This window comes from Macaca fascicularis, chromosome 5, assembly GCF_037993035.2.
Source record: "Macaca fascicularis isolate 582-1 chromosome 5, T2T-MFA8v1.1".
Taxonomy (NCBI): domain Eukaryota; kingdom Metazoa; phylum Chordata; class Mammalia; order Primates; family Cercopithecidae; genus Macaca; species Macaca fascicularis.
The window spans coordinates 167,785,706-167,806,734 of record NC_088379.1 but is presented as its reverse complement, the minus strand read 5'-3'; the positions used below and the strand labels follow the sequence as shown (position 1 = coordinate 167,806,734).

Here is a 21,029-nt window from a genome sequence, read left to right as displayed (position 1 = left end):
CACAAACTCATCCTTTTTGATGGCTGCATAGTATTGCATGGTGTATATGTGCCACATTTTCTTAATCCAATCTGTCACTGATGGACATTTGGGTTGATTCCAAGTCTTTGCTATTGCGAATAGTGCCGCAATAAACATACGTGTGCATGTGTCTTTATAGCAGCATAATTTATAATCCTTTGGGTATATACCCAGTAATGGGATGGCTGGGTCATATGGTACATCTAGTTCTAGATCCTTGAGGAATCGCCATACTGTTTTCCATAATGGTTGAACTAGTTTACAATCCCACCAACAGTGTAAAAGTGTTCCTATTTCTCCACATCCTCTCCAGCACCTGTTGTTTCCTGACTTTTTAATGATCGCCATTCTAACTGGTGTGAGATGGTATCTCATTGTGGTTTTGATTTGCATTTCTCTGATGGCCAGTGATGATGAGCATTTTTTCATGTGTCTGTTGGCTGTATGGATGTCTTCTTTAGAGAAATGTCTGTTCATATCCTTTGCCCACTTTTTGATGGGGTTGTTTGTTTTTTTCTTGTAAATTTGTTGGAGTTCTTTGTAGGTTCTGGATATTAGCCCTTTGTCAGATGAGTAGATTGCAAAAATTTTCTCCCATTCTGTAGGTTGCCTGTTCACTCTGATGGTAGTTTCTTTTGCTGTGCAGAAGCTCTTTAGTTTAATGAAATCCCATTTGTCAATTTTGGCTTTTGCTGCCATTGCTTTTGGTGTTTTAGACATGAAGTCTTTGCCCATGCCTATGTCCTGAATGGTACTACCTAGGTTTTCCTCTAGGATTTTTATGGTATTAGGTCTAACATTTAAGTCTCTAATCCATCTTGAATTAATTTTCGTATAAGGAGTAAGGAAAGGATCCAGTTTCAGCTTTCTACTTATGGCTAGCCAATTTTCCCAGCACCATTTATTAAATAGGGAATCTTTTCCCCATTTCTTGTTTCTCTCAGGTTTGTCAAAGATCAGATGGCTGTAGATATGTGGTATTATTTCTGAGGACTCTGTTCTGTTCCATTGGTCTATATCTCTGTTTTGGTACCAGTACCATGCTGTTTTGGTTACTGTAGCCTTGTAGTATAGTTTGAAGTCAGGTAGCATGATGCCTCCAGCTTTGTTCTTTTGACTTAGGATTGTCTTGGAGATGCGGGCTCTTTTTTGGTTCCATATGAACTTTAAAGCAGTTTTTTCCAATTCTGTGAAGAAACTCATTGGTAGCTTGATGGGGATGGCATTGAATCTATAAATTACCTTGGGCAGTATGGCCATTTTCACGATATTGATTCTTCCTATCCATGAGCATGGTATGTTCTTCCATTTGTTTGTGTCCTCTTTTATTTCACTGAGCAGTGGTTTGTAGTTCTCCTTGAAGAGGTCCTTTACATCCCTTGTAAGTTGGATTCCTAGGTATTTTATTCTCTTTGAAGCAATTGTGAATGGAAGTTCATTCCTGATTTGGCTCTCTGTTTGTCTGTTACTGGTATATACGAATGCTTGTGATTTTTGCACATTAATTTTGTATCCTGAGACTTTGCTGAAGTTGCTTATCAGCTTAAGGAGATTTTGGGCTGACACAATGGGGTTTTCTAAATATACAATCATGTCATCTGCAAACAGGGACAATTTGACTTCTTCTTTTCCTAACTGAATACCCTTGATTTCTTTCTCTTGCCTAATTGCCCTAGCCAGAACTTCCAACACTATGTTGAATAGGAGTGGTGAGAGAGGGCATCCCTGTCTTGTGCCAGTTTTCAAAGGGAATTTTTCCAGTTTTTGCCCATTCAGTATGATATTGGCTGTGGGTTTGTCATAAATAGCTCTTATTATTTTGAGGTACGTTCCATCAATACCGAATTTATTGAGCGTTTTTAGCATGAAGGGCTGTTGAATTTTGTCAAAAGCCTTTTCTGTATCAATTGAGATAATCATGTGGTTCTTGTCTTTGGTTCTGTTTATATGCTGGATTATGTTTATTGATTTGCGAATGTTGAACCAGCCTTGCATCCCAGGGATGAAGCCCACTTGATCATGGTGGATAAGCTTTTTGATGTGTTGCTGAATCCGGTTTGCCAGTATTTTATTGAGGATTTTTGCTTCGATGTTCATCAGGGATATTGGCCTAAAATTCTCTTTTTTTGTTGTGTCTCTGCCAGGCTTTGGTATCAGGATGATGTTGGCCTCATAAAATGAGTTAGGGAGGATTCCCTCTTTTTCTATTGATTGGAATAGTTTCAGAAGGAATGGTACCAACTCCTCCTTGTACCTCTGGTAGAATTCAGCTGTGAATCCATCTGGTCCTGGACTTTTTTTGGTTGGTAGGCTATTAATTGTTGCCTCAATTTCAGAGCCTGCTATTGGTCTATTCAGGGATTCAACTTCTTCCTGGTTTAGTCTTGGGAGAGTGTAAGTGTCCAGGAAATTATCCATTTCTTCTAGATTTTCCAGTTTATTTGCGTAGAGGTGTTTATAGTATTCTCTGATGGTAGTTTGTATTTCTGTGGGGTCAGTGGTGATATCCCCTTTATCATTTTTAATTGCGTCGATTTGATTCTTCTCTCTTTTCTTCTTTATTAGACTTGCTAGTGGTCTGTCAATTTTGTTGATCTTTTCAAAAAACCAACTCCTGGATTCATTGATTTTTTGGAGAGTTTTTTTGTGTCTCTATCTCCTTCAATTCTGCTCTGATCTTAGTTATTTCTTGCCTTCTGCTAGCTTTCGAATGTGTTTGCTCTTGTTTCTCTAGTTCTTTTAATTGTGATGTTACAGTGTCAATTTTAGATCTTTCCTGCTTTCTCTTGTGGGCATTTAGTGCTATAAATTTCCCTCTACACACTGCTTTAAATGTGTCCCAGAGATTCTGGTATGTTGTATCTTTGTTCTCATTGGTTTCAAAGAACATCTTTATTTCTGCCTTCATTTCGTTATGTACCCAGTAGTCATTCAGGAGCAGGTTGTTCAGTTTCCATGTAGTTGAGCGGTTTTGATTGAGTTTCTTAGTCTTGAGTTCTAGTTTGATTGCACTGTGGTCTGAGAGACAGTTTGTTATAATTTCTGTTCTTGTACATTTGCTGAGGAGTGCTTTACTTCCAATTACGTGGTCAATTTTGGAGTAAGTACGATGTGGTGCTGAGAAGAATGTATATTCTGTTGATTTGGGGTGGAGAGTTCTATAGATGTCTATTAGGTCTGCTTGCTGCAGAGATGAGTTCAATTCCTGGATATCGTTGTTAACTTTCTGTCTCGTTGATCTGTCTAATGTTGACAGTGGAGTGTTGAAGTCTCCCATTATTATTGTATGGGAGTCTATGTCTCTTTGTAAGTCTCTAAGGACTTGCTTTATGAATCTGGGTGCTCCTTATTGGGTGCATATATATTTAGGATAGTTAGCTCTTCCTGTTGCATTGATCCCTTTACTATTATGTAATGGCCTTCTTTGTCTCTTTTGATCTTTGATGGTTTAAAGTCTGTTTTATCAGAGACTAGTATTGCAACCCCCGCTTTTCTTTGTTCTCCATTTGCTTGGTAAATCTTCCTCCATCCCTTTATTTTGAGCCTATGTATGTCTCTGCGTGTGAGATGGGTCTCCTGAATACAGCAGACTGATGGGTCTTGACTCTTTATCCAGTTTGCCAGTCTGTGTCTTTTCATTGGAGCATTTAGTCCATTTACATTTAAGGTTAAGATTGTTATGTGTGAACTTGATCCTGCCATTACGATATTAACTTGTTATTTTGCTCGTTAGTTGATGCAGTTTCTTCCTAGCCTCGATGGTCTTTACATTTTGACATGTTTTTGCAATGGCTGGTACCGGTTGTTCCTTTCCATGTTTAGTGCTTCCTTCAGGGTCTCTTGTAAGGCAGGCCTAGTGGTGACAAAATCTCTAAGCATTTGCTTATCTGTAAAGGATTTTATTTCTCCTTCACTTATGAAACTTAGTTTGGCTGGATATGAAATTCTGGGTTTAAAATTCTTTTCTTTAAGAATGTTGAATATTGGTCCCCACTCTCTTCTGGCCTGTAGAGTTTCTGCCGAGAGATCTGCTGTTAGTCTGATGGGCTTCCCTTTGTGGGTAACCCGACCTTTCTCTCTGGCTGCCCTTAAGATTTTTTCCTTCATTTCAACTTTGGTGAATCTGGCAATTATGTGTCTTGGAGTTGCTCTTCTCGAGGAGTATCTTTGTGGCGTTCTCTGTATTTCCTGGATTTGAATGTTGGCCTGCCCTACTAGGTTGGGGAAGTTCTCCTGGATGATATCCTGAAGAGTGTTTTCCAACTTGGGTCCATTTTCCCCCTCACTTTCAGGCACCCCAATCAGACGTAGATTTGGTCTTTTTACATAATCCCATACCTCTTGCAGGCTTTGTTCATTTCTTTTTCTTCTTTTGGTTTCTCTTCTCACTTCATTTCATTCATTTGATCCTCAATCGCTGATACTCTTTCTTCCAGTTGATCGAGTCGGTTACTGAAGCTTGTGCATTTGTCACGTATTTCTCGTGTCATGGTTTTCATCTCTTTCATTTCGTTTATGATCTTCTCTGCATTAATTACTCTAGTCATCAATTCTTCCACTTTTTTTTCAAGATTTTTAGTTTCTTTGCGCTGGGTACGTAATTCCTCCTTTAGCTCTGAGAAGTTTGATGGACTGAAGCCTTCTTCTCTCATCTCGTCAAAGTCATTCTCCGTCCAGCTTTGATCCGTTGCTGGCGATGAGCTGCGCTCCTTTGCCGGGGGAGATGCCCTCTTATTTTTTGAATTTCCAGCTTTTCTTCCCTGCTTTTTCCCCATCTTTGTGGTTTTATCTGCCTCTGGTCTTTGATGATGGTGATGTACTGATGGGGTTTTGGTGTAGGTGTCCTTCCTGTTTGATAGTTTTCCTTCTAACAGTCAGGGCCCTTAGCTGTAGGTCTGTTGGAGATTGCTTGAGGTCCACTCCAGACCCTGTTTGCCTGGGTGTCAGCAGCAGAGGCTGCAGAAGATAGAATATTGCTGAACAGCGAGTGTACATGTCTGATTCTTGCTTTGGAAGCTTCCTCTCAGGGGTGTACTCCACCCTGTGAGGTGTGGGGTGTCAGACTGCCCCTAGTTTGGGATGTCTCCCAGTTAGGCTACTCAGGGGTCAGGGACCCACTTGAGCAGGGAGTCTGTCCCTTCTCAGATCTCAACCTCTGTGTTGGGAGATCCACTGCTCTCTTCAAAGCTGTCAGACAGAGTCGTTTGCGTCTGCAGAGTATTCTGCTGTTTTCGTTGTTGTTTACTGTGCCCTGTCCCCAGAGGTGGAGTCTACAGAGACAGGCAGGTTTCCTTGAGCTGCTGTGAGCTCCACCCAGTTCGAGCTTCCCAGCAGCTTTGTTTACCTACTTAAGCCTCAGCAATGGCGGGCGCCCCTCCCCCAGCCTCGCTGCTGCCTTGCCGGTAGATCACAGACTGCTGTGCTAGCAATGAGGGAGGCTCCGTGGGTGTGGGACCCTCCCGGCCAGGTGTGGGATATGATCTCCTGGTGTGCCTGTTTGTTTAAAGCGCAATATTGGGGTGGGAGTTACCCGATTTTCCAGGTGTTGTGTGTCTCAGTTCCCCTGGCTAGGAAAAGGGCTTCCCTTCCCCCTTGCGCTTCCCAGGTGAGGCGATGCCTCGCCCTGCTTCAGCTCTGGCTGGTCGGGCTGCAGCAGCTGACCAGCACCGATCATCCAGCACTCCCCAGTGAGATGAACCCAGTACCTCAGTTGAAAATGCAGAAATCACCGGTCTTCTGTGTCGCTCGTGCTGGGAGTTGGAGACTGGAGCTGTTCCTATTCGGCCATCTTGCTCTGCCCCCCAGTTTTCTTTTCTTTTTTTTTTTTTTTAATGTCCTTTTCTGGTTTTGGTATTAGGGTGATACTGGCTTCATAGAATGATTCAGGGAGAATTCCCTATTTCTCTATATTGTGGAATCCAACAGGATTAGTACCAATTCTTCTTTGAATGTCTGATGGGATTCAGCTATTAATCATCTGGTTTTGGACTTTTTTGTTGGCATTTTTAAAATTACTATTTCAGTCTTGCTGCTTGCTATTTGTCTGTTCAGGTTTCTAATTCTTCCTGGTTTAAGCTAGGATGGTTGTATATTTCTAGGGATTTACCATCTCCTCTAGGTTTTCTAGTTTAGGTGCATAAAAGTGTTCATAGTGGCCTTGAATGATCTTTTGTGCTTCTGTGGTGTCAGTTGTAATATCTCACATTTTATTTCTTATTGAGCGTGTTTGGATCGTCCCTCTTTTTTCCTGATTAATCTCTCTAGTTGCCTATCAATTTTATTCATCTTTTCAAAGGACAAGCTTTTTGTTTCAATATATTTTGTACTGTTTTTTGTTGTTTCAATTTCATTTAGTTCTGCTCTCATCTTGGTTATTTCTTTTCTTCTGCTGGATTTGGGTATGGTTTGTTCTTGTTTTTCTAGTTCTTTGAGATGTGACATTAGATTGTCTATTTGTGCTCTTTCAGACTTTTTGATGTGGGCATTTAAGTCTATGAACTTTCCTTTTAGCACTGCCTTTGCTGTATCTCAGAAGTTTTGACAGGTTGTGTCACTATTATCATTCAGTTCACAGAATTTTTAAATTTCCTTCTTGATTTAATTGTTGACTCAATGATCATTCATGAGCAGGTTATTTAGTTTTCACGTATTTGCATGGTTTTCAGGGTTATTTTTGAGGTTGATTTTCAATTTTATTCCATTGTGGTGAGAGAGAGTACTTGACATAATTTCAGTTTTCTTAAATTTATTGAGATTTGTTTTGTGGCCTATTATATGTGCTTTCTTGGAGAATGTTCCATGCCCTGATGAATACAATGTATATTTTGTAGTTGTTGGGTAGGATATTCTGTAACTATCTGTTAATTCCATTTGTTCCAGAGTATGGTTTAAATCCATTGTTTCTTTATTGACTTTCTGTCTTGATGACCTGTCTAGTGCTGTCAGTGGAATATTGAAGTTCCCCACTATCATTGTGTTGCTGTCTATCTCATTTCTTAGGTCTAGTAGTAATGGTTTTATAAATCTGGGGGCTCCAGTGTTAGGTGCTTATATATTTAGGATTATAATACTTTCCTATTGGACAAGACTTTTATTATTATATAATGTGCTTCTTTGTCCTTTTTAACTGCTGTTGCTTTAAAGTTTGTTTTGCCTGATATAAGAATAGCTACTCCTGCTCACTGTTGGTGTTCATTTGCATGGAATGTCTTTTTCCACTCTTTTACCTTAGGTTTATGTGAGTCCTTATGTGATAGGTGAGTCTCTTGAAGGCAGCAGATATAAGATTGGTGAATTCTTATCCATTCTGCAACTCTGTATTTCTTAAGTGGAGCATTTAGGCCGTTTACATTCAATGTTAGTACTGAGATGTGAGGTAGCATTCCATTCCTCATGCCATTTGTTGTTGAGTAGCTTTTTTTAAAATTTTTTTATTTTTGTTTTATGGATACTGTAAGATTCATGCTTTAAAGAGGTTTTAGTTTTGTTGTGTCTCCAGGATTTGTTTCAAGATTTAGAACTCCTATTAGTAGTTCTTGTAGTGCTGGCTTGGTAGTGAATTCTCACAGCATTGGTCTGAAAAAGACTGTATCTTTCCTTCATTTATGAAGCTTAGTTTCAGTGGACACAAAATTCTTAGCTGATAATTGTTTAAGGAGGTTGAAGATAGAGCCCCAATCCCTTCTAGCCTGTAGGGCTTTTGGTGAGAAATCTGCTGTTAATCTGATAGATTTTCCTTTATAGGTTAACTCATGCTTTTGCTTCATGGCTCTTAGTATTCTTTCCCTTGTCTTTACTTTAGATAACTATGTGCCTAGGCAATGATCTTTTTGCGATGAATTTCCCAGGTGTTCTTTGAGTTTCTTGTAGTTGGATGTCTATGTCTCTAGCAAGGCTGGGGAAGTTTTCCTCAATTATTCCCTCAAATATGTTTTCCAAACTTGTAGATTTCTCTTCTTCCTCAAGAGCACCAAATATTCTTAGGTTTGGTCATTTAAGATTATCCCAAACTTCTTGGAGGCTTTGTTCATTTTTTAAATCCTTTTTTCTTTGTCTTTATTAGTTTGGGTTATTTTGAAAACCTTGTCTTTGAGCTCTGAAGTTCTTTCTTCTGCTTGTTTGATTGTATTGCTGAGACTTTCCAGTGCATTTTGCATTTCTATATGTGTATCCTTGATTTTCAGAAGTTGTAACTGTGTTTTATTTATGCTATTTCATTGAATATTTCTCCCCTCATATCTTCTAACATTTTTTTGGATTTCATTACTTTGGAGTTTACCTTTCTCTGGTGCCTCCTTGATTAGCTTAATAATCAACCTTCTAATTTTTTTTTTTCTTGTCAAATCATGGGTTTCTTCTTGGTTTATTGTTGGTGAGCTAGCATGGTTTTTTGAGGTTGTTAAAGAACTTTTTTTGTCATATTGCCAGAACTGTTTTTCTGGTTCCTTCTCATTAGGTAGGCTATGTCGGAGGGAAAATCTTGGACTCAAAAGCTACTGTTCAGATTTTTGTTTTGTCTCATGGGGTCCTCCCTTGATGTAGTACTCTCTCTCTTTCCCTAGGAGTGTGGCTTTCTAAGAACCAAACTGTACTAATTGTTATTGATCTCTTCTGGACCTAGCCTGGAACCTAGGGCTGCTGGGTTCCAGGCTGCTACTGGGTGTTGTCTGCACAGAGTCCTGAGATGTGAACCATCTTCAGGTCTCTCAGTCATGGATAGTAGCACCTGTTGTGGAGATGGCAAGGGAGTGACATGGACTCTATGAGGGTTCCCAGTTGTACTATTGTTGTTTATTGCACTCGTTTTTTGTTCTTTGGCCTCTTGCCAGGAGGTGGCACTTCCAAGAGAGTATCAGCTATGGAAGTATACGAAGGGTCAGGTGGTGAACAGTGCCTTAGAACTCCCAAAGGAATGTGACCTTTATCTTCAGCTACCAGAGTTGGTACCTAAGACCATCAGGTGGAGGCAGGATTAGGCATGTCTGAGCTCAGAATTTCCTTTGGTGGGGCTTGCTGTGACTGCTGCGAGGGATGGAGTGTGGTTTCCAGGTCAGTGGAGTTATGTTCCCAGAAGGACTTTGGCTTTCTTTGCTGTGTCATGCAGGTCTCCAGGGAAGTGGGGAAAGCCAGCAGATACAGGCCTCACCCAGCTCCCATGCAACCAAAAAGGGCAGTCTCACTCCCACCATGCTTCCTCCAACGGCACTGAGTTTGTTTCCAGGCAGTGGGTGAGCACGACTGAGAACCTGCCCCAGGCTACTAGCCTCCCAACTTAGAAAGCAAGCAGGGCTTTCAGGTTTTGTCCCTCCCTGCCTGCCCACTTCCGCACTCCGGATTTATCCTCTCCCCTGAGTTCTGTCCAGAAAACTTCATGTTCAGTGGAATTGTTACAAAGTTTAGCTAGAGTTTCCCTTCTCCAGAGGTCTTTTTCCAGTTCCTTTGGCAGCCCTCCCCAAGGACCCCTGTGAGACAAATCAGAAATGGCTTCCCTGGGGACCGAGAGAGCTTCATCTACTCCTGTATTTCACTGACCTCTCTAAATTATTTCAGCTCTAGGTCAGGTCAAATCCTCCTGTGATCTGGACCTTCAGTTTCCCCAGTGAGGGTATGTATTCAGGGGAAAACGATCACCTTTTCTCACTTTCACAGTTCAGGCACTCAATTTTTTGCCTGGCTCCCGGGTACTGCAGGAGCAATCTGCTTCCTTCAAAGGTTCTGTGGATTCTCTCAGCTTTTCTGTTATGTTCCTGCAGCAGTTCTTGGAGTAAAAGTTCATGATGTGAGTCTCCACATGCTGCTCTATTTGTCCAAGTGGGAGCTGCAATTTAGTCCTGCCTCCTATCTGCCACTTTTTCCTCACTATTCTATACGTATACCTAAAACTAATTTGCTGTTTTATGGATTGTTCTTTATATGTAAGTTAAGTCAAAGTCGCTAATAGTATTGTTCAGGTATTCTATATGCTTACTGGTTTTCTGAAGATATATTCTATCAGTTGCTGAGCAAGGCTGCTAGACTTCTTTTGGAATCTCCCTCTCTGTGCTATGGCTTGGAAACTATCTCGTGGTAGGACATTGAAAGCAATTGTAGGTATAATTTGCTTTTTTTCCTTTTTCTCATGAGAAACAATCTCATGCTGCCTGTTCACCAATATCTGAAAACATACTTCTATGTATTTGTTTATTTCATGTTGTTTAACATAGATTGATAATCTTGTCATTATTACTCAATTTTAGCTCAAATCCAAAGAACCTTTCTCTCATTTTCATGTTTTTTCTTTTGAAATCTCCTGATATGGTATTTTTATGATTCAGTTTTTTTCTAAATCAGTTTTTAAATTTGTATCATTGTATATTAATTTTTTAATTTACCTTAATAAGATCTTTTAAATGTAATCCTAAGATTTCTTTAAAATTCTCTAATCTTCTCCTTAGATTTCACATCTTGTACTTGTTTTCCAAAAATGTCTTATGTCTCTTCCATTAATCCTTTTTCAGCTTTATGCTTTTCTTTTGGATCTTTAGGATAAATTTCCCCATCTTTTTTTCTTCATAATTAAAAAAAATATGTTTTTAAATTAGCAGACTTTATCTTTTGAGGAGATTTAACTATACAGAAAAATTGACAGGAAGTACAGAGAATTTATATATATCCCTGCCCTTCCTAGTTTTCCCTATTATTAACATTTTGCATTTGTATAATGCCTTTGTTACCGTTGATAAGCCAGTATGGATCCATTATTATTAGTCAAAGCCCATAGTTTACAATAGAGTTTACTCTGTGAATGAGGCAGTAATATATGAAACTTATATAAAAGAGTGAATCTATGGGATAGACAAATTATGCCTTTTCTTCTAAAAAAAGAATGTGATAGTGAATTATTTATATATTAAAATATAAATGGGAGGGAGTTAAATGATTGAATCTAGTACCTTAGATTGCAGTGTGAAGTGGTATGTAATGCCATTTGCTGGGAAACACATGCATATCAAGGAAAAAAGTAAAAGCATATTTTGAAGCAAAATTATATATTTAAAAAAGCATCTTCCATGTCCCAAAATATTTCTGAATAACTGGAAGTTTTATATTATTGATCAAGTAAATAAAAATGCATTAAAGACACTGCCTCCATACACAACTGAGGCAGAAAATTCAAATAGTACATTGAGGTGAACTGCTACTGTCTTAACTCTTTGGGAATGCTTCTAACTGTGAACAATCCTGGATCTAATTCTCAAGTACCTAGGGGAGCCTTCAGAGGTTAGGTCAGTTCCAAATTTCATTCTCAGTCAGCAAGAGGGAGATATGTCTTCTTGAAAAAAATGGTTTGGCTGTTTGCAATTGTCTACAGGGTCCAATTTTGCAATTTTGTTAGTTTGTTCTGCAACATATTGGAAAACCAGTTTATGACCTATAAAATCTGAGTTTCTAGGGACAATATGACCAGGTTACGTTTCATTTTTTTTTTTTTTAATACATGTGAGAGTGAACCCGTTAGTTCAACAATTGGCGAAAATATCATAACACATTTTGATAATATCTTGCAATCAAATTATGTTACTGGTAATAGTATAGAGGTTTTGTTTTCTTTTATTACTAAATTAATCATGATTCTATGTTGGGTGTTTTTAAATTGGCATTTTCAATTTTATTGTTAATGATACTTTTGTAAACTACTCTTTTAGTGCAACTCTATTGGCTTGAGAAGTAATGGTGCTTCCCTGGGTATTCAAGCTATTGTCACATTAGCACTGGAAAAAATCTGCCTAATTAGATTTCTCAGAAACTTTTCTTTCCTATTGAGGAAGCACATAAACAAAATTACATCTCTTCAAAATAATTAGAATTGTAGTAACAATCAAAGTATTGCTTTTTTGATATAAAAACTACCAGTATTTCTTAATTTGTATCTGCTGCGCTATGACTCTTTGTAAAATGCCCCAGTGGGAGTGTTTTAATCTTGCTCAGAATTTCCACGGCCAATATGTAGTTTTGTAATAATTCTACTTTTTTCTAGCATTTATTATGATTATTATTTTAAAAAATCTCTTCTACAGAAAGCTCCATCAAAGCATTACTAGACATATTGCCAAAGGAAAAATCAGAGAAGACTACAAAAAGAAATACAGCAGCCAAAGTTTAAAAAGAGTGTTTACGGTGCATGTCCATATAAAGATTTGTATTTAAAATCCCTATATTAATAATAAAAGTTTCATAAAATGCACAAGCTAATGGCTACATCAGATATATAGGAAATGGGATGGGGATATGAGTAGATAAGAAAAAAAGGCAAGGGGGCCTTGTAAAGAGTTGGATTCCTTAGTTCTGTTTCATCAGTCAGTCATCAGTAATAGACCTATATCTGTTGCTCTTTTTTATAAAAATCAGACAATAATCCCTTTCCTCTGAGACAGTTGTTCTCAACCAGGAGAAATTTGACAATGTTTAGAGATAATTTTGGTTGTCACAAATGGGAATCCGGGAGTGTTAGTTACTAGCTTCTGGTGGGTAAAGGCGGGGAATGCTACCAAACATCCTACAATAAACAGGACAGGCCACCACAACAGAGCACTATCTGGACCAAATGATGCCGAAATTGAGAAACACTGCTCCAAAGCAATATGGGAATGATTTTTTTCTTAACTTATACTTCTTTTCAGAAATCTTTCTCAGAAATTCTTCCCCTTGATGCCAAAGAGGTTATCCTTCATGTTCATTTCAGCTTGATTTTGACCATAAACAAAACATTTCTGGGGAATATGGCATGGGAGTTGAGAAGAGTGACAACTATCTATATAATCTGCCATGGCAACACACTCCCTTTGGATATTATTGAAGATAATTTTTAATGTCTATTGGAGAGATATTTTTCTGAAATATAAGATTAACATTTGAAATGGTATCTATTGCTTCTGAAACATTTAGGCCTAATATTGTTGTATTTTCTCTGCATGATGACACATTTCAATTCAGTTTTTTTGCTTGAGGTGCATTTTTTGTTTTATAAGACTTGGTTCAGGACAAATCATTTATTATGTCATCAGTTTGCTCCCTACCTTTCTGGAAAAGCATTTTCGACCCTAAAATTTCTGGCATACATATTCTAGAAGACATAATAGCAACAATTTCCTGCTTAAAAAGAGCTATAAGATATGAATTAGTGTCATGATGACATCAGAATCTGTTAAATTCTTGAAGCAAGAACAGAGGGGTGAGTTAGGGGAATTTGTTGATTTCACAGTCATCATGTGGAGGTCTTAATTAGAATAAAATAGGATAAGTTTAAATTCAAAATATAGATAGCATAAGTAATCACAAAGCCCATGAAGTAAACAGATCACATATAGAAGATATCTGGTACTTCCGGGATTAGGTTGGATTACGACACCAGCTTAAACACTCTAATTGTTGAACTCATTTCTTTACTGAAATAGGAATCAAATTAAATTAAATTAAATTCCTATTTATTGAAATAGGAATCTAATCTACACTTGTATATGCATAGTGGTGGTTTGAAACTAAATTAAACTTTATAGCATACTATAGTCCATTATTGTTTTAAGTAGATTTTAAAGGTTTTCTTTATAAGAAATGATCCGCAGCCACGAATGTATACATTAAGTACCTACAACCTTGAAATAATTGAATAAAAGGCAGTGCTATATAGCAATTATGTGACTTGATTTCTGTGCCAGACATATCTTCATTTGATTTTATGCTTGATAACTTCACAGTTGGGAACACTGAGAAAATTTTCTGATTTTTTAGGTTAGCTACATTGTAGGAGTCAAGAATATTTATAATTGGTAATTTTTCCTTGCTTTTCCCAGAACTAATGAATTTATACAATAATAAAACAAACATGGTCCAAATTATTTATATTTTCAGCCTTTCTGTCTTTTTCTACCACACACACAAACACAAGCTTATATGTATAAAGATGTTTATACATGTATGAGTATTATATTTCTACCTACTGATAATAGTGTGAAGATTAAATAAGACTGCATGCTCAGTGATAAGTTCTTTGTCTTGACATATTAATAGCTCAATGATTTCCAGTTATTACTATTTCCAAATGTCAGACATATCACATTTAAGGGACTGTTTTTGAATAACCACAAACAACAACCAAAGAATAGCAAATATATTTCTTTTTGTTGCTAATCCTCATTCCTTTAAGGCTTATATACAATTATTAAAAATTATATCACAAAATTGTACATTCTAAGGAAATTTTGGTGTTATTTAGTCTCATCTGTCAAGAGCCAGAGACTTTTCAGAACATTCCAAAGTTGGCTTTGAAGATGTCCCTGCTCATATTTACCAAAATGGTAAATATGGTAAATACATCTTTTTTGTCGTGAAGCCAAGATGGATCGTCTCTTTTGAGATGCTTTTGGAGAAAAAGTAAGAACATCAGGTTGAGCATCTCTAAGTTCAAATGAAATAACACAACTACAATGAGGGGCATGTTCTTTTCCACATTTGCCCAGACGTTTGAATGGATGATAAAATGCTTAGAGGTTTTTAAAAATCATTTTGAAGAAACAAGCTTTTATGTGTTCCCTTTCATTTGATGTGCATTTTTCTCTCAATTTAAAATAGATCTAAATAAGTTGACTAACTAGTAAAAGCAATGCTGACTGAGACATAGGCTGTCCACTCTGTAGACCTAGGAAATATAATTTAGAGTTTTAGCAGATAATAAAACTTGAAATCTGTGCTGGTTTTAGGACAAACAAAATTAAAGCATGATTCAGCTGACAGTCCCTAATTTGCAACCTGAATGTTTCTTCATGATTTATGTCCTTATAAATGTAAATATCCTCATCTATTTTTATATGCAATGTGGTTATAATTATTTATATGATGATTTACTTATTTTTACAGCTAATCATTTACATACACTTTTACAAATAAAATAGCTTAAAACTGCTATTTTATTATTCTGTACATGTGTATTTTATAAAGTTTGTAGATAAAATGTATTTACAAATATGTCATTTTATATGCTGTCTTAATAGTCTATTATAATTTATGAATTAGCATGTGAATGTTTGATTTTAGGCAATTGTGGACTAAGTACTTAGACCAACATTTCTGAAGAAGCAAGAGACACACACATGCACACACACACATTTCTAAAAGCATCAGAGACACACCAAAGCAGTGAGGAACTGCAGGGCTAAGATCCAGAAGAGACAGAGACAAGAAGCCTGGAAGCGTTAGCTGGGTGTTTCTGGCTCCTTCTCTTTCAAAAGTGTTTGCCAATTAAAAAACAGGCCCAAGGGGCTGAAAAGTCAAGCAGAACTTTCAAGAGACTCATGAAACTGGCAACAGAAGATTAGGTGTCCAAGTTTGTCCAGATGGAGATGCCCTTGTAAATCCTTTGAACTAGGTTTGAATGTTATATAAGCTAGGATCGTGAAGTTTATACTTCAGGAGGCGTGATTAACTGGTCTTTACAAATGTAATTCAGGTAAAAATTTTGAGGTGAGAAAAGCATCCTTGATATTTGGGTTAGCCTGAATCCAATGACATGTGTCCTTATAAGAGACAGAGAAAAGACACGCAGAGAAAAGGGAGAAGCAACGTGACCACAGAGGTGGAGATAAAAATGATATGGCTACAAGCTAAAGCATGCCTGGAGCCACCAGAAGGAAGCAGCAAGGACACGATTATTCCAAATGATTGGAAGGAGCACAGCCCTACTGCCACCTTGATTTTAGACTTCTGGTCTCCAGAACTGTGGGAGAATACATTTCTGTTTCTTTAAGCCACCAAGTTTGTGGTAATTTGCTATGACAGCCCTAGGCAATTAGTACAAAGCCTAAAATTTGGATCATTAATCTTGAGAGTTGACCAGAAATTCTATTGATGAAAGCCTATGTCATGAGCCAGCAAAGTTTGCTGGTTCTCTGTTGGAACATTCTTTTCAGGCAAATGTTTCATTTATATCATCCTTCTGCTTAAGGCAATGTAGTGATCTAAAATTCCCTTGGCCACAAAAATGCATGCACTGTGGACTTACTTGAAAACTTACTGATGCTCTTAAAATGGGCTAGAAAAGTGTTAGAGCTGGTGGCATGTGAGCAACAGAGAATGACAGCCGACTAAAGAAGAGGGTGTTGCAGGCATGTTAATTAAGCGGTTTTTTTCTTAGGTGGCTCAGAGAACATGCTGAATATTCAGATGACTACAGGAAAGACAGAAGATTCTATTTCAATTAAGAAGTACTTACTATACAGAAAATGTTTAAAAAAAAAGTCCTACAGCACAGTAAGATACATACATGTATGATGGAAAGCCTCTTTCTCTCTTTTTACATGACTGTAAGATAACTGTAAGAGGAGAGATCAGCTGTAATAGCTGTTACTTTGCTGTTAAATATGATATATTCCATCATCTGAATATACATTAAACATATGTCACATGCCATTAAAATTCTGGATTCTGGGGCTAAAGCAGTGAATAAGGCTAAAACAAGTTGCCTGTCCTTGTGGCATTTCCATCTAAGTTTAAAATTGTTTAAATGTAAAGTCATCTCTAAGCCAGGTGTGGTAGCACAGATCTGTAGTCCCGGCTACTCTGAAGGCTGAGGTAGGTGGATTCCTTAAGCCCAGATGGAGACTACAATGAGCTATAGTCATGTCATTACACTTCAGCTTGGGTTACAGAGCAAGACCCCATCTCTATTTTTGGGAAAAGAGTAATTTCTTTATCTTCTTTGCTCTTAAGCTTATTATAAAGCTAAGTTTTTGAAAAAGCACTTGACTAGTAGCATACACTCAAATTTCCACGTGTGTTTTGTTTTGTGAAAAATAACCAAAAGGTGAAGCAGGGATTCCCCTCTCCAAACACAATGGATTTCCAGTCACAGAAAAAAAGCAGAAAGAAATTTGGCCCTTGGATGAAAAATCAACATCCTGAAGACTGTCATTTATAAGTTTTTCTGTTTTTGGATGTGCCAAAGGAGATTAGGCAATGGGTTTTAAAGTATAGGTTACAGAGAATTGACTTACCATAAGAAAACAGGATCAATTTGAGGGCTTCTATTCCTAAAAGAGAAAGACCAAAAGTAGAAGAAAAGAAGAGAGAATAAGTAAATGAACAACATGGCTGAGCATCTGAAAGACCTTAAAGAAATTAGATGTTGAATATTGAATTGTTGACATTTTTGTGACACAAATCAAGTATGAGCACTAAAATTTAGTAATGGTCTCCATACACACAGTTCCTCTGAGTGAAAAAAAGTATTTGTAAAGTATTTGTGGGTGTATTTGTATGTATGTATGTATATCTGTACACACATACATACATATATATTTTTTTCTCCCCAGAATAGAGTTGATATACATTTGATGTTAGAAGCACAATAAATATAGAGAAAAAAGTAATTCAGCAAAGGCAATAAGCTTGAACCAAAGATGACCATGGGAATATCAGAACTCTCCGAAATCAAAAAAATATAGAATATGAAAATAAACTTTATGTAATAGAGTATGGAATAAGAATTCAAATCAAATTTACCTCATTTTTTTTAGGCAGTGTGAGCCCAGCTGATGCCTGACTTATACAGAGAATAATTACTGTAGTCTCGTCACTCTCTGCCACTTTTAAAAGTTCAGTAATTATTAGTAGCAAGGATTGTTTTAAGAGAGAGAGAGAAACAGAGAGAGAGAGAGACTAATCTGTTAGAAAAATGATCTGACTACTACATCTGATACCTCAAAATTATTAGCCCACCTTCTATTCAATCAAATTATAAACTCAAGACACATTGTAAACTTATACTAATTCCAAATTATTTGTAATTTTGGTCACTTTTATTTTCTGCATATCTACTGAATTTTTAATGAAATCTTCATATCACGGTCCTAGATTTAGTCTTTACCACTTTCAATGCACTTGAATAGCTGCTATTCTTGTTTTCCCTATGACACTTCTGAAATCACATGATTACTGCCAAAACACTGATATTTAAAAAGAACAAAACTACTGAGTTTATCCCCGATGATCATGTTGCTTCTCTGTCCAAGAGTTTTCAATATTTCCCACTGTTTCCAGGATAATGTTCAAAGTGCTAAGCAGGACGATCCCAAACCTTCGAGATTTGTCCTTTGTTTGCCTTTCTAATGTGATCTGCCACATTCTAGCAGGTAGCATATAGTCACGCATAATGAGCTTCTGAGAGTCCAAGCACCCCACAGTCTATAGCACTACCATAGATTTGCATATAATTTTCCCACGTTTCTGTCTGGCTAATGCTAAACCATTTTTAAGAGTAACTCTCATGTTACATTCGAGCCTTAGCTAAATTTCACAGTACTATGTGTCAAAATAACATATCTTAAATCTATGAAGACCAATAGTATTTAATTTTAGGAGCTTCATAAAAGAATTTGTTAAAGATAAAAGTCATAAGAATAATACAATAAATAAGTGAAATTTTTGGTGTTACTAAGGGAATCTGTAAATAAACCTAAATAGGATAAACATGAGCAGAATTTAGTTATGTGTACATTAAGGTATACTGGCACAAGAGTTTGGTAAAATATTTATCAAAACCTATGTAAAACACTTCAATAACTTTGTGAAGTATGTGCCAAATTCTAGACAAATAGATTTCGAGTTGAGAACAACCAACAACTATATTTAATCAATGTGATATGGAGGATTCTTTTATTCCCCACCTAGGCATTCAGGAACAATCTTATTTGAAAAAACACTTCCAACTCTATTACAAGACTGGGCATGGTGGCTCATGCCTGTAATCTCAACTTTTTGGGAGGCCAAGGTGGGTGGATCACTTGAGGTCAGGAGTTCAACACCAGCCTGGCCAGCCTGGTGACCCCATCTCTACTAAAAATACAAAAAGTTAGCCAGGCGTGGTGGTGTGCACCTGTAATACCAGCTACTTGGCAGGCTGAGGCAGGAGAAGTACTTGAACCCAGGAGGCAGAGGTTGCAGTGAGCTGAGGTTGCACCACTGCACTCCAGCCTAGGCGACAAGAGCAAAACTTTGTCTCAAAAAGAAAAAAGTCTATTGGAAGTGTTTTCCTATATTTCTTTTAAGTTGGTTAAAGAGTACAAACTTTCTGTTATAAGATAAATAAGTTCTGGGAATCTAATGTACAGCATGGTGATGATAGTTAATAATACTGTATTGCAAACTAAAAATTTGATGAGTAGGTTTTTGTTTTTACCACACATACACAAACTATGGGTGGTGATGGATGTGTTAATTAATTTAACTGTGATAAGCAGTACACAATCTACACGTATATCAAGTCATCACATTGTACACCTTGAATACCTTGAATAGATACAATCTTTGTTTGTTAATTATTTTAAAGTTAGAAAGAAAAATAATGGGAAAGATCAAACTTCAGAATTAGTCTTCAAGTACTCAACTTTAAGAACTTGTCTACTTTAATGGCAGAATTAGCTAATCAACTGTCTATCTATGGATATTATCAAATGATTTAGTTTTCTTTCTCTTTCTGTAGATATATGTAAAATAATATGCATTATATATTTTTATATTATTTCCAGCAAGTTTTTAAAATTGATCACAGAAGTTGATTATTCGGTTGTCAGTGAGGTTCTTAGGAGAGATCGATGTACTTTTATTATCTAAAGAAAGCATTTTTAATCTATGACACCCTTGTATTTCGGACAAACTATGTTAGATAAAATCAGCACATCACTGTGATTTGCCCTTTATTAACTCACCAGGCATAAAAGTATCTTGTATCTGTGAAATTATTGAGTATTTGAAGCAGATATTGTGAATTACTTTGCTTAACATGTATTCCCACTAACTTTCAACCAGAAATCAGAAAGGCAAATAATACATTTCCCAGATTTCCTCACTGCTTAGGTTTTTGATGGTGGGTGCAGCCAATCAAAGGCATTCTCCTAAGACGTGGATAGGAACTGAATCGGGTGGAGAGAGAGACAAGATAAAGGGCATTCATTTGCTGGTGCAGATTATGGACTTGTCAGCTGTTGCAAGTTTCCAGATTCACCATGTGACTCCCAGGTTGCGAATGTTCTTTCTAGAAGTTTGGTCTAGAGTTTATTTCTTCATTTCTCACTACAATTTTGTGAGACACTTAATCTTCTTTAGTATGTTCTTATACACAATGACTAAAGCAGTTTCTGTTCTTTGAAACTACTGTTCAATAATTTTTAGAGGTAATTATGAAAAAATAAAAAATAGCAACATATGGTATGCTAATTTTTAAATGGAACCCAAATAAAGAAAGCCATTAATTATTAAGTCTAAGCATATGTAAATATAAATTAGGCCCAGTCTGTGTGTCATTTATAACTTAAGAAAGAGAATAGTCTAATTCCGGAAGTATAAATCTTCTTCAGGCACTAAACTGAAATTCTGCTGTGGTTACAGTTGTTTGTTCTTCTTATTATTTTTTGTTTGTTTGTTTGGTTTGTGTAGTATCATTTTATCCACTGCTGAATCACACAAAAGAGGTTAAACAGTTGTCTTAGATTGCAAAATATTACTTTCCTATCAAAATGCATTATAACTCTAGGTCTCTGGAGCTAACACAAATAACACATGTCCTTAATTTTTACATGGGCTTTGTTTTATTTAATAAAATGACTCATTTAATGGTGCCCATGGGTAGTTTCTTGTCTAGACTTTAGCAGCCTGCTGATAGTCAAAGTTCCAGATAATCCTCTAGTGATCTGTAGCTAGGCATCAGACGAGTGGTTTGTCATTGTTCTACTTCCACCCATTACAGGATCAGGGGTTCAGTGAGAAGAGAGATTCCCAAGAAGCCCTTCAAACTGCTGCCATCCCTTATGTTGCACCTGTTCTCTTAGTTTCCCATTGACACTCACCCATTCCCAGTCAGGCTGGGATTCAAGTACCCGGTGCTGACCATAGCTTTTGTCTGTTTCTGCTATTGTTGACTCTTTCTACTGTTTACTTCAGAGAAAGCCATACTCCTGAGAAGTCAGTCTGGGATTCTTAGA

The 21,029-nt window shown here is 37.0% G+C and overlaps 1 long non-coding RNA gene across 1 annotated transcript in view; it reads right to left on the bottom strand.

The window, feature by feature from the left end:
- Nucleotides 1–17,214, bottom strand: part of LOC135970828 (uncharacterized) — a 62,677-nt gene extending 45,463 nt beyond the window's left edge. Inside the window, exon 1 of the long non-coding RNA XR_010586679.1 lies at nt 17,046–17,214. This is a non-coding gene — a long non-coding RNA (uncharacterized lncRNA). The remainder of the gene's footprint in view (nt 1–17,045) is intronic.
- Between the last annotated feature and the right edge of the window lie 3,815 nt (nt 17,215–21,029).